Here is a 15,470-nt window from a genome sequence, read left to right on the forward strand (position 1 = left end):
TAGTGACTGTGTTCCACTGAGGAGGTCAGATCACCACATCACTGATGGCTCGTTGGTAGTGACTGTGTTCCACTGAGGAGGTCAGATCACCACATCACTGATGGCTCGTTGGTAGTGACTGTGTTCCACTGAGGAGGTCAGATCACCACATCACTGATGGCTCGTTGGTAGTGACTGTGTTCCACTGAGGAGGTCAGATCACCACATCACTGATGGCTTGTTGGTAGTGACTGTGTTCCACTGAGGAGGTCAGATCACCACATCATTGATGGCTCGTTGGTAGTGACTGTGTTCCACTGAGGAGGTCAGATCACCACATCACTGATGGCTCGTTGGTAGTGACTGTGTTCCACTGAGGAGGTCAGATCATCACATCAGGAGTTCAGGCGGTGTTTCAGGGCTGATTCAGCTTTTCATCTGAACGATGAGTTCAGTTTCACCTATAAACTAAATTAAACTTCCATCTCTCTACCATCCTCATGTGATTCATCCAACCCTCCTCAAGAAGCTTCATTTATGAGCTCAATGATGAGCTGACCATCGGCCCGTGGGTTTGACAGCGTTTGTTTTAGGGGTGAGTGATTTTAACTCTCACATCAATCCAAATCCAAAATAACAGACCAGGCCACCGTCACAAACCCCCATTTCTTCTCTGAGAACCAAGATCAGCATTGTTCCCAAGCTTGATTATTGGCACTTGTCCCTGAAATGAAAACCATTACATCAGCTTTAGGAGGAGCAGGAACGACAGCGAGCCAGGACTCAAACAAGACGACGTAGTCATGGGAGTAATACGTGTTACAAATAATGAAACAATACTATACATACATTATGCAAGTATACTACTATGTACTAGACAGATGTGGGGTTTATGACTACAAAGTCATAAACCTCACATCTCCGTACTAGACAGATGTGGGGTTTATGACTACAAAGTCATAAACCTCACATCTCTGTACTAGACAGATGTGGGGTTTATGACTACAAAGTCATAAACCTCACATCTCTGTCTAGTACATAGTAGTATACTACCAGTTCAGATCTCCTGAGCAGCAGGAACATAACAGGAACAGTTGAGGCTGCTCTCCACATCTCCACAACTGTACTGGTCGAGCTTCCAGTAACCACCAGTAGAAGACGGTGGTTGTACTGGTCAGCTCCTAGGTGTGTGTGAAAGAGAGAGAGTGAGACAGAGATACAGAAACAGTGAGAGAGAGAGAGTGAGACAGAGATATAGCAAGCGATACAGAAAGAGTAAGAGAGAGAAAGTGAGCAAGCGAGAACGAGCGATACACAGAGAGAGAGAGAGAGAGAGAGAGAGAGAGAGAGAGTGAGAGAGAGAGAGAGTCTGGCAAGCTTCCACTTACATGTGAGCACAAGTCAACAACGGTTCTCAGCCGGTCAAACTAACCTTGCCACACAACGCATGCAGTCTTCCAGCCAGAGGAAATGAATCATGACACGCTGAGCCGAACTGCACACATTCCTTTCATTTCGCGTGTTACTAAATAAAGCTTCAAGGCAAAGCGCCACACAAACCACCACAACAACAGCTTATGACCTCACACAAGATTCAAATAATCACATTCCCCACTTAACCAATCAGATGACCAGATCTTTAAACTGTTGTCATGTGACCCACCCTAAATCCCGGCATCCTCTGGGATTCATCAGAAGCAGCGGGTCTGATGTCCATTTCCTGTCTTCTCCCACTGTGTGTGTGGGGGGGGGTGTGTGGCTTGCCTCTCCTCCTTTATCTATATTTAGGAGATAATTTACTCTCCAGAGAAAGCCCCCCCCTCCTCACACACACACACACACAACTTAACCATGGCGCTGGAGGGCAGACAGACTTCCTGAACTTCAGCTTCAGGGTTTTCTGCTGAAGCAGAGGGCAGTTTGTCTGGGTGAGAGATCTCGTCCTGAAAAGACTCAGTTTATTTTAGTGGGGATGTCAACATCCCTTCCACACTGACCGGCACCTGAAGAGCAACACGGACCATCAGAACCAAAACAGTCACAGATAAACAATCTGAAGACCAACCAGGACCATCAGAACCAAAACAGTCACAGATGAACAATCTGAAGACCAACAAGGACCATCAGAACCAGAACAGTTCCAGATGAACAATCTGAAGACCAGCAAGGACCATCAGAACCAAAACAGTTACAGATAAACAATCTGAAGGCCAACAAGGACCATCAGAACCAGAACAGTTCCAGATGAACAATCTGAAGACCAACAAGGACCATCAGAACCAAAACAGTTCCAGATGAACAATCTGAAGACCAACAAGGACCATCAGAACCAAAACAGTCACAGATAAACAATCTGAAGACCAGCAAGGACCATCAGAACCAGAACAGTTACAGATGAACAATCTGAAGACCAACAAGGACCATCAGAACCAGAACAGTTCCAGATGAACAGTCTCAGGCTCATCTTTGTGCGAATTCTCCCTGTTTAACTCTTCAGTTTGGTCGTTTTCAGTCTCGATTTCCAACTGAATGTTTTGGCTCAACAGGCTGAGCTCTAATGTACTCTACCTGTACAACACATAGTGCCTGTACATCATATAGTACCTGTACAACACACAGTACCTGTACAACACATAGTGCCTGTACATCATATAGTACCTGTACAACACACAGTACCTGCAGAACACATAGTGCCTGTACATCATATAGTACCTGTACAACACACAGTACCTGTACAACACATAGTGCCTGTACATCATATAGTACCTGTACAACACACAGTACCTGTACAACACATAGTGCCTGTACATCATATAGTACCTGTACAACACACAGTACCTGCAGAACACATAGTGCCTGTACATCATATAGTACCTGTACAACACATAGCACCTGTACAACACATAGTGCCTGTACATCATATAGTACCTGTACAACACATAGTACCTTTACAACACACAGTACCTTTACAACACATACTACCTGTACAACACATAGTATCTGTACAACACACAGTACCTGTACAACACATACTACCTGTACAACACATAGTATCTGTACAACACAAAATACCTGTACAACACATAGTATCTGTATAACACACAGTACCTGTACAACACATATAGTACCTGTACAACACATCGTACCTGTACAACACACAGTACCTGTACAACACATATAGTACCTGTACAACACACAGTACCTGTACAACACACAGTACCTGTACAACACATGCTACCTGTACAACACATCACACCTGTACAACACACAGTACCTGTACAACACATCGTACCTGTACAACACATCACACCTGTACAACACACAGTACCTGTACAACATACACTACCTGTACAACACATCGTACCTGTACAACACACAGTAGAGTGTACCCTACCTGTACAACACATAGCACCTGTACAACATATAGTACCTGTACAACAGATAGTACCTGTACAACACATACTACCTGTACAACACATTGTACCTGTACAACATACACTACCTGTACAACATACAGTACATGTACAACACATAGTACCTGTACAACACATAGTACATTGTAATCTACCTGTTCAACACACAATACAGTGTACTCTACCTGTACAACACATAGCACCTGTACAACATATAGTACCTGCACAACACACAGTACCTGTACAACATACACTACCTGTACAACATACAGTACATGTACAACACATAGTACCTGTACAACATATAGTACCTGTACAACACACAGTACAGGGTAGTGGACCTGTGCAACACAACAGTACAGGGTAGTGGACCTGTACAACACACAGTACAGGGTAGTGGACCTGTGCAACACACAGTACAGGGTAGTGGACCTGTACAACACACAGTACAGGGTAGTGGACCTGTGCAACACACAGTACAGGGTAGTGGACCTGTGCAACACACAGTACAGGGTAGTGGACCTGTGCAACACACAGTACAGGGTAGTGGACCTGTACAACACACAGTACAGGGTAGTGGACCTGTGCAACACACAGTACAGGGTAGTGGACCTGTGCAACACACAGTACAGGGTAGTGGACCTGTGCAACACACAGTACAGGGTAGTGGACCTGTGCAACACACAGTACAGGGTAGTGGACCTGTGCAACACACAGTACAGGGTAGTGGACCTGTGCAACACACAGTACAGGGTAGTGGACCTGTACAACACACAGTACAGGGTAGTGGACCTGTGCAACACACAGTACAGGGTAGTGGACCTGTGCAACACACAGTACAGGGTAGTGGACCTGTGCAACACACAGTACAGGGTAGTGGACCTGTGCAACACACAGTACAGGGTAGTGGACCTGTGCAACACACAGTACAGGGTAGTGGACCTGTACAACACACAGTACAGGGTAGTGGACCTGTACAACACACAGTACAGGGTAGTGGACCTGTGCAACACACAGTACAGGGTAGTGTACCTGTGCAACACACAGTACAGGGTAGTGGACCTGTACAACACACAGTACAGGGTAGTGGACCTGTACAACACACAGTACAGGGTAGTGGACCTGTGCAACACACAGTACAGGGTAGTGGACCTGTGCAACACACAGTACAGGGTAGTGGACCTGTACAACACACAGTACAGAGTAGTGGACCTGTACAACACACAGTACAGGGTAGTGGACCTGTACAACACACAGTACAGGGTAGTGGACCTGTACAACACACAGTACAGGGTAGTGGACCTGTACAACACACAGTACAGGGTAGTGGACCTGTGCAACACACAGTACAGGGTAGTGGACCTGTGCAACACACAGTACAGGGTAGTGTACCTGTACAACACACAGTACAGGGTAGTGTACCTGTACAACACACAGTACAGGGTAGTGGACCTGTACAACACACAGTACAGGGTAGTGGACCTGTACAACACACAGTACAGGGTAGTGGACCTGTGCAACACACAGTACAGGGTAGTGGACCTGTGCAACACACAGTACAGGGTAGTGGACCTGTACAACACACAGTACAGGGTAGTGGACCTGTACAACACACAGTACAGGGTAGTGGACCTGTACAACACACAGTACAGGGTAGTGGACCTGTACAACACACAGTACAGGGTAGTGGACCTGTACAACACACAGTACAGGGTAGTGGACCTGTACAACACACAGTACAGGGTAGTGGACCTGTACAACACACAGTACAGGGTAGTGGACCTGTACAACACACAGTACAGGGTAGTGTACCTGTGCAACACACAGTACAGGGTAGTGTACCTGTGCAACACACAGTACAGGGTAGTGGACCTGTACAACACACAGTACAGGGTAGTGGACCTGTACAACACACAGTACAGGGTAGTGGACCTGTACAACACACAGTACAGGGTAGTGGACCTGTACAACACACAGTACAGGGTAGTGGACCTGTACAACACACAGTACAGGGTAGTGGACCTGTACAACACACAGTACAGGGTAGTGGACCTGTGCAACACACAGTACAGGGTAGTGGACCTGTACAACACACAGTACAGGGTAGTGGACCTGTACAACACACAGTACAGGGTAGTGTACCTGTGCAACACACAGTACAGGGTAGTGGACCTGTACAACACACAGTACAGGGTAGTGGACCTGTACAACACACAGTACAGGGTAGTGGACCTGTACAACACACAGTACAGGGTAGTGGACCTGTACAACACACAGTACAGGGTAGTGGACCTGTGCAACACACAGTACAGGGTAGTGGACCTGTACAACACACAGTACAGGGTAGTGGACCTGTACAACACACAGTACAGGGTAGTGGACCTGTACAACACACAGTACAGGGTAGTGGACCTGCTGTGGTACCAGCCCTGCCTCCCGTGTGTGGGTCCGTCCCTGCACACAGCAGGTATATAAAGACGCGTCAGCTGCAGGAAGTTCGGGGGGTTCATGTGCCGTTGTCTTTGGATCCAGCTTGTGTTTCATCAGAGGTCTGGCGGCGTGGCGCTCCAGGAGGCCATCATAATATAATCCATCAGAACATAACCTACCATAACATACTCCATCAGAACAGGGTTGTGAAATCCACCGGTTCCAGTGAGGCGTGCAGCGTGCAGCCAGATGCTGCACGCCGGGTCAGACGGCGGTTTCAAAACGTCTCTTCTGAAGCAACGGAATTAAAAAGGCAGAGGTCTGCAAATGGTTTCTGTGGTTACTTTCACAGAACAGAGAGTAAACCACTGACCAGTCCAGACACCCTGGATCCTGGTTCACACACAATCAGTGCTGGTTCAGACAGACTTGAGTATTTACCAGTCTACCCAGTGGGACATCTTAAAGAAGTCTGTCCAGTACAGGAATCTAATCCACTTCCTGGAGTCGCAGGTCTTTATGGAGAGTTCTCCTGTCTTTCATTTTCAGTTTGTCTGCTGCCTCGACCCCACCGCTGAACTGCCACTGCTCCACCACACCGGACTTCATTATAATGAACATCCACCCATCCACCCATCCACCATCCATCCCTACACCCACCCATCCACCATCCATCCCTACACCCATCCATCCATCATCCATACACCCATCCATCCATCCATCTATCTATCATCCATCATTTGTCCATCCATATCCATCATCCATCCATCATGTGAAGGATAACATCCACTCATACCAGTGTGACAACAGTCCTGATGGATTAACATCAGACCAAAGGTCAACATGAGCACAGCAACATGTTGACACAGCAAACAGTGAAACGGAGTAGAGGACAAAAGCAAACAGATCCTAAGACTGCTTCCTCTCAGTTTACCTACGTACCTATCTATCAATCTATCTATCTATCTATCTATCTATCTATCTATCTATCTATCTATCTATCTATCTATCTCTGATTGTCTGTATGTCCGTCCGTCCATTTGTCCGTCCGTCCGTCCGTCCGTCCATTTGTCCGTCTATCTATCTATCTATCTATCTATCTATCTATCTATCTATCTATCTATCTATCTATCTATGTCTGTCTGTACGTCCGTCCGTCCCTTTGTCCGTCCATCTATCTATCTATCTATCTATCTATCTATCTATCTATCTATCTATCTATCTATCTATCTATCTATCTGTCTGTCTGTCTGTCTGTATATCTGTCTGTCTGTCTGTCTGTCTGTCTGTCTGTCTGTCTGTCTGTCTGTCTATATATCTGTCTGTCTGTCTGTCTATATATCTGTCTGTCAGTCTGTCTGTCTGTCTGTCTATATATCTGTCTGTCTGTCTGTCTGTCTGTCTGTCTGTCTGTCTGTCTGTCTGTCTGTCTGTCTATCTATCTATCTGTCTGTCTGTCTGTCTGTCTGTCTGTCTATATATCTGTCTGTCTGTCTGTCTGTCTGTCTGTCTGTCTGTCTGTCTGTCTGTTTGTTTGTGTGTCTGTATATCTGTCTGTCTGTCTGTCTGTCTGTCTGTCTGTCTGTCTGTCTGTCTGTCTATGTGAGCGGGACATAATCCCTGATCTCTCTCTAAGTAAATGTGTTTAGAAGCCACAGAAGTAGAAAGCAGTAAATCAGCAGCCGGAGTGAATAAAGGTGCATGTGAGCTCTCTTCTCTGCACAAGTCTCACTTGTCTTTAGCGTGCTCGTGTCTTCCGATCAGCAGGAAGTGCTTCCACTTGTTTGGCCCCAGGCTGGTGTGTTGAAGCCCCACATGCGGCGCTCCACGCCATTCAGCCAGTGTACATCAGCGGTACTAAGCTGGTGGTACTAAAAGCTGGTGTACATCAGTGGTACTGAGCCAGTGTACATCAGTGGTACTAAGCCGGTGGTACTAAGCCGGTGTACATCAGCGGTACTAAGCTGGTGTACATCAGCAGTGCTAACCCAGTGGTACTGAGCCAGTGTACATCAGTGGTACTAAGCTGGTGTACATCAGCAGTGCTAACCCAGTGGTACTGAGCCAGTGTACATCAGTGGTACTAAGCTGGTGTACATCAGCAGTGCTAACCCAGTGGTACTAAGCCGGTGTACATCAGTGGTACTAAGCTGGTGTACATCAGCAGTGCTAACCCAGTGGTACTAAGCCGGTGTACATCAGCGGTACTAAGCTGGTGTACATCAGCAGTGCTAACCCAGTGGTACTGAGCCAGTGTACATCAGTGGTACTAAGCTGGTGTACATCAGCAGTGCTAACCCAGTGGTACTGAGCCAGTGTACATCAGCGGTACTAAGCTGGTGTACATCAGCAGTGCTAACCCAGTGATACTAAGCCGGTGTACATCAGCAGTACTAAGCCGGTGGTACTAAGCCAGTGTACATTAGCAGTACTAAGCCAGTGGTACTAAGCCAGTGTACATCAGTGGTACTAAGCCAGTGGTACTAAGCCGGTGTACATCAGTGGTACTAAGCCAGTGTACATTAGCAGTACTAAGCCGGTGGTACTAAGCCAGTGTACATCAGTGGTACTAAGCCAGTGTACATTAGCAGTACTAAGCCGGTGGTACTAAGCCAATGTACATCAGTGGTACTAAGCCAGTGGTACTAAGCCGGTGTACCTCAGTGGTACTAAGCCGTTGTACATCAGCCGTACTAAGCCAGTGGTACTAAGCCGGTGTACCTCAGTGGTACTAAGCCGGTGGTACTAAGCCGGTGTACATCAGTGGTACTAAGCCGGTGTACCTCAGTGGTACTAAGGACATTGTCAGACTCGGTACCACTGCTGCGTACTGTGCCTGAGTACACTTGTGTATGTACACATGAGATCGGTGCGTGCTGCCTCCATATGCAGATGTGGGAGGAGACAGGGGGCGCTGACACACGCCTTTGTAGCACATCAGTCCACTTGTGTGTTGTGGTCGTTGTTTTCACACCTGATGTGAACCGTGCCTGAGTACACATGAACCGTGCTGAGACCACCTTTTCATGTGGAACCGGGCACGGATCGGTACACAGTGTTTACACCTACCAAACAAACTGGACTTTGGGGTCAAGTGTACTCCGATCCGGGCCCGAGTCCCTGGTGTGAAAGCACCCTAAAGCATGTGTCATGTGGATTAACATGTGTGCTGGGTTACATTCAAACCAGCTGGTTTGACTGATCAACACACCTTCAGCCACATGAGCTGACCCGGGGAACCAGACAGAGTCTGCTCAGCACGGACGCTGACCCCGTGACCCGAGCTGTAGCGCTGCTGAGGCTTCTTCACTTCCCCTGCAGGCGCCTGCACAGCAACACCACACACAGACACACACCAGTTCAAACCCGGCTCTGCCAGCTGGTCAGTGGAGGTTTCTGTTCTGAGAGAAACACAGACACACACACAGCATGCTGCGATGTGGACAACACGACCAGCACCACCACACAGAATCGAACCTGTGTTATCAATCATCATCTCTGCTCCCATGTGTAGAAATACTGAGCTTCCTCATACTGCACTGTGGTATTATAAAGTATCATATCAAACCAAAACTAGTTTTCACATAATACCCCCGCAAACACTCCACACCTCGTCCGGTCAGAAGTTTTGGGTCACAGATTGTCATTATCATTAATTTTCACAAAAAAAATGTCAATCACAGTATGACAATATGTGACGATTATAGTGATATGACGCCACGGAAAGGTGAGAAATTATCATAATGAACTACTGGCCAGTCCCAGCAGACGGTCAGTTGACTATTATTAGTAGCAGTAGTTGTAGTAGTACTATTACGAACACGGGCTCAGAATAAAGCTTTTCTACAGGCAGGTTATTTAATGTTGGGATTTATACTTTAACTTCCCCACCCACTTTAAAACACTCAGTACTATACAGATATGAGGATGTGGTCTACTTGTTCCTCTATAAGATATAACATGAACAGTACTCACTGCTACATGTCTCGCTAACATGTTCATCACAACACCCGTGAGGATGTTGTCCACTTGTTCCTCTATAAGATATAACATGAACAGTACTCACTGCTACATGTCTGGCTAACATGTTCATCACAACACACGTGAGGATGTGGTCCACTTGTTCCTCTATAAGATATAACATGAACAGTACTCACTGCTACATGTCTGGCTAACATGTTCATCACAACACACGTGAGGATGTGGTCCACTTGTTCCTCTATAAGATATCATAACATGAACAGTACTCACTGCTACGTGTCTGGCTAACATGATCATCACAACACACATGAGGATGTGGTCCACTTGTTCCTCTATAAGATATCATAACATGAACAGTACTCACTGCTACATGTCTGGCTAACATGATCATCACAACACCCGTGAGGATGTGGTCCACTTGTTCCTCTATAAGATATCATAACATGAACAGTACTCACTGCTACATGTCTGGCTAACATGTTCATCACAACACACATGAGGATGTGGTCTACTTGTTCCTCTATAAGATATCATAACATGAACAGTACTCACTGCTACATGTCTGGCTAACATGATCATCACAACACGCAGGAGGATGTGGTCCACTTGTTCCTCTATAAGATATCATAACATGAACAGTACTCACTGCTACATGTCTGGCTAACATGTTCCTCACAACACACATGAGGATGTGGTCCACTTGTTCCTCTATAAGATATCATAACATGAACAGTACTCACTGCTACATGTCTGGCTAACATGATCATCACAACACACATGAGGATGTGGTCCACTTGTTCTTCTATAAGATATCATAACATGAACAGTACTCACTGCTACGTGTCTGGCTAACATGATCATCACAACACACATGAGGATGTGGTCGACTTGTTCCTCTATAAGATATCATAACATGAACAGTACTCACTGCTACATGTCTGGCTAACATGATCATCACAACACCCGTGAGGATGTGGTCCACTTGTTCCTCTATAAGATATCATAACATGAACAGTACTCACTGCTACATGTCTGGCTAACATGTCCATCACAACACACATGAGGATGTGGTCGACTTGTTCCTCTATAAGATATCATAACATGAACAGTACTCACTGCTACATGTCTGGCTAACATGTTCATCACAGCACACATGAGGATGTGGTCGACTTGTTCCTCTATAAGATATCATAACATGAACAGTACTCACTGCTACATGTCTGGCTAACATATTCATCACAACACACATGAGGATGTGGTCCACTTGTTCCTCTATAAGATATCATAACATGAATAGTACTCACTGCTACATGTCTGGCTAACATGATCATCACAACACCCGTGAGGATGTGGTCGACTTGTTCCTCTATAAGATATCATAACATGAACAGTACTCACTGCTACATGTCTGGCTAACATGATCATCACAACACGCAGGAGGATGTGGTCGACTTGTTCCTCTATAAGATATCATAACATGAACAGTACTCACTGCTACATGTCTGGCTAACATGTTCATCACAACACACGTGAGGATGTGGTCGACTTGTTCCTCTATAAGATATCATAACATGAACAGTACTCACTGCTACATGTCTGGCTAACATGATCATCACAACACGCAGGAGGATGTGGTCGACTTGTTCCTCTATAAGATATCATAACATGAACAGTACTCACTGCTACATGTCTGGCTAACATGTTCATCACAACACACGTGAGGATGTGGTCCACTTGTTCCTCTATAAGATATCATAACATGAACAGTACTCACTGCTACATGTCTGGCTAACATGATCATCACAACACACATGAGGATGTGGTCCACTTGTTCCTCTATAAGATATCATAACATGAACAGTACTCACTGCTACATGTCTCGCTAACATGTTCATCACAACACACGTGAGGATGTGGTCGACTTGTTCCTCTATAAGATATCATAACATGAACAGTACTCACTGCTACACGTCTGGCTAACATGTTCATCACAACACCCGTGAGGATGTGGTCCACTTGTTCCTCTATAAGATATCATAACATGAACAGTACTCACTGCTACATGTCTGGCTAACATGATCATCACAACACACATGAGGATGTGGTCCACTTGTTCCTCTATAAGATATCATAACATGAACAGTACTCACTGCTACATGTCTGGCTAACATGATCATCACAACACCCGTGAGGATGTGGTCCACTTGTTCCTCTATAAGATATCATAACATGAACAGTACTCACTGCTACATGTCTGGCTAACATGATCATCACAACACACATGAGGATGTGGTCCACTTGTTCCTCTATAAGATATCATAACATGAACAGTACTCACTGCTACATGTCTGGCTAACATGTTCATCACAACACACATGAGGATGTGGTCCACTTGTTCTTCTATAAGATATCAGAACATGAACAGTACTCACTGCTACACGTCTGGCTAACATGTTCATCACAACACCCGTGAGGATGTGGTCCACTTGTTCCTCTATAAGATATCATAACATGAACAGTACTCACTGCTACATGTCTGGCTAACATGTCCATCACAACACACATGAGGATGTGGTCGACTTGTTCTTCTATAAGATATCACAACATGAACAGTACTCACTGCTACATGTCTGGCTAACATGATAATCACAACACACATGAGGATGTGGTCCACTTGTTCCTCTATAAGATATCATAACATGAACAGTACTCACTGCTACATGTCTGGCTAACATGATCATCACAACACACATGAGGATGTGGTCTACTTGTTCCTCTATAAGATATCATAACATGAACAGTAGTCACTGCTACATGTCTGGCTAACATGTTCATCACAACACACATGAGGATGTGGTCTACTTGTTCCTCTATAAGATATCATAACACGAACAGTACTCACTGCTACATGTCTGGCTAACATGATCATCACAACACACATGAGGATGTGGTCCACTTGTTCCTTCTATAAGATATCATAACATTAACAGTACTCACTGCTACATGTCTGGCTAACATGTTCATCACAACACACAGGAGGATGTGGTCGTCTTCATTAACAACGAAGATAAATGAAATTAAGAAGTCTGTCTGGAGTTCATCATCTACCATCACGTACCAACATGATATATCATGTAGCACCATTTACCATCATGATATATCACATACTATCATGTACCATCATATAATATATTTACCATCAGGTACCAACATGATATATCATGTAACAACATTTACCATCATGATATATCACATACTATCATGTACCATCATATAATATCATTTACCATCGCGTACCAACATGATATATCATGTAACATCATATAATATCATCTACCATCATGTACTATCATGTTCATGTACTATCATGTATGAGCATGTACCACAATGTACTGTCATGTACTGTCAGGTACTGCCATGTATCAGCTGCTTAACAGGATTGTCCATTTGGCAAAATGCAGATTCAAGCGTAACTTTACATGTACTGTCCATCTTTACATGTAACTTTACATGTACTGTCCATCTTTATACGTAACTTTGCATGTACTGTCCATCTTTATACGTAACTTTACATGTACTGCCCATCGTTACACGTAACTTTACATGTACTGCCCATCTTTATACGTAACTTTACACGTACTGCCAATCTTTATACGTAACTTTACACGTACTGCCCATCTTTATACGTAACTTTACACGTACTGCCCATCTTTATACGTAACTTTACATGCACCGCCCATCTTTATACGTAACTTTACATGTACCGCCCATCTTTATACGTAACTCTACATGTACCGCCCATCTTAATACGTAACTACATGTACCGCCCATCTTTATACGTAACTTTACATGTACTGCCCATCTTTATACGTAACTTTACATGTACTGCCCATCTTTATACGTAACTTTACATGTACTGCCCATCGTTATACGTAACTTTACATGTACTGCCCATCGTTATACGTAACTTTACATGTACTGCCCATCTTTATACGTAACTTTACATGTACTGTCCATCGTTATACGTAACTTTACATGTACTGCCCATCTTTATACGTAACTTTACATGTACTGCCCATCTTTATACGTAACTTTACATGTACTGCCCATCGTTATACGTAACTTTACATGTACTGCCCATCGTTATACGTAACTTTACATGTACTGCCCATCTTTACACGTAACTTTACATGTACTGTCCATCGTTATACGTAACTTTACATGTACTTCCCATCTTTATACGTAACTTTACATGTACTGTCCATCTTTATACGTAACTTTACATGTACTGTCCATCTTTATACGTAACTTTACATGTGCAGTCCATCGTTTCTGCACGACTGGACGTAAAGTGGTGAAGCAGCGCTGGTTCATGAAGACGAAGTGGATCAAGCTAGTGTGAATCAGACTCTAACTTACCAAACTTTTCTAACTTCCCGGAAAAGTAGACAGCGTCGCGGTCACATCCGTGTTTGGGGTGCAGTTTTTCTGGACCTGGAAGAAGTTTCTCTCCGGTTCGGTTCGGCCGGTAATCCCGTCTGCAGGCTGGGCTTTATCCTGCTGTTTTGTCAACGTTTCGTTCTGTTTTTCTTCACAAGTGAGTCCAGGCTGCGGTCTGCTTTGCGGCAGGAGGTGGACTGGCTGACTGGCTGGCTGACTGGTTGGCCGGCTGACTGACTGGCTGGCTGGACGGCTGGTTGGATGAGTTCCGCCCCTTTGCACTTCCGCCTCTTAAAGTAGCTCAGGTTTACTGGGACTCGTGAGAGAAGCGGTGTAACTGCGGCTGGTGTAAAACATCTGCGCAGGCTGGCGAGCGGAAAAGTCGTCCGGACTGTGCGTGTGCGTGTGTGTATTAGTGTGCGTGTGTGTATTAGTGTGTGTGTGTGGGGGGGGGCATGAAACGTGACACCGAATTGACGGAAGTCGCTGCGCCGCGTTTTTTAAACGGACCGGAAAACGATGCTGCGCATCACAGCGCGCGCGCAACTTCATCAATGCTGTGATTTTTATTCAAGTTTTTATTCGTGTTTGTTTTTTTATACATTTATTTCAGTTGTTTTTACCACACATTTTCCTCCGCAGACACACACAGACACACAGACACACACACACACACAGACACACACACGCACAGACACACGCACACACATACACACACACACACAGACACACACAGACACGCACAGACACACACAGACACACACACACACACAGACACACACACACAGAAACACACAGACACAGAGACACAGACACACACACACACACACAGACACACACACACAGACACGCACAGACACACACACACAGAGACACACACACGGACACACGGCAGCTGTGCCGCTGCGCGCTAGCGTCCACCTGCAGGTAGACAGGAGGTTATGAGAGCAGGAATCAGGGCTTCGGGTTTACGAGCTACCTGCAGCTTTAAACCGGTTTAACGGATACGTCGCCATGGTAACTTCCGCTGCTCCAGGGCAGCTTATGTTCGACATAACAGATCAAATCAGTTCTCTTGGAAAATGACGTCACCATGTGCCGAAGATCTCCTGGACCTCGGTGCGCGAGGGGCTGTTAGAAACGCACGAGATTTCAGAGAGTGACAGAAGCCCTTGGTGAGTGAGTATGTGCACGGCAGATGTGGATCCTGAGTGGAGGGGCGGCAGA

General features: G+C 45.4%; 1 protein-coding gene across 1 annotated transcript in view; it reads right to left on the reverse strand.

Annotated features, from left to right (window-relative positions):
• The window catches only part of LOC130124997 (pleckstrin homology domain-containing family G member 3), a 102,469-nt gene extending 87,848 nt beyond the window's left edge, over nt 1–14,621 (reverse strand). The window contains exon 1 of the mRNA XM_056294401.1: nt 14,223–14,621. The gene's annotated coding sequence lies outside the window, so the exon portion shown is untranslated. The remainder of the gene's footprint in view (nt 1–14,222) is intronic.
• Nucleotides 14,622–15,470: the final 849 nt, after the last annotated feature.

The sequence above is a fragment of the Lampris incognitus genome, chromosome 15 (assembly GCF_029633865.1).
Source record: "Lampris incognitus isolate fLamInc1 chromosome 15, fLamInc1.hap2, whole genome shotgun sequence".
Taxonomy (NCBI): domain Eukaryota; kingdom Metazoa; phylum Chordata; class Actinopteri; order Lampriformes; family Lampridae; genus Lampris; species Lampris incognitus.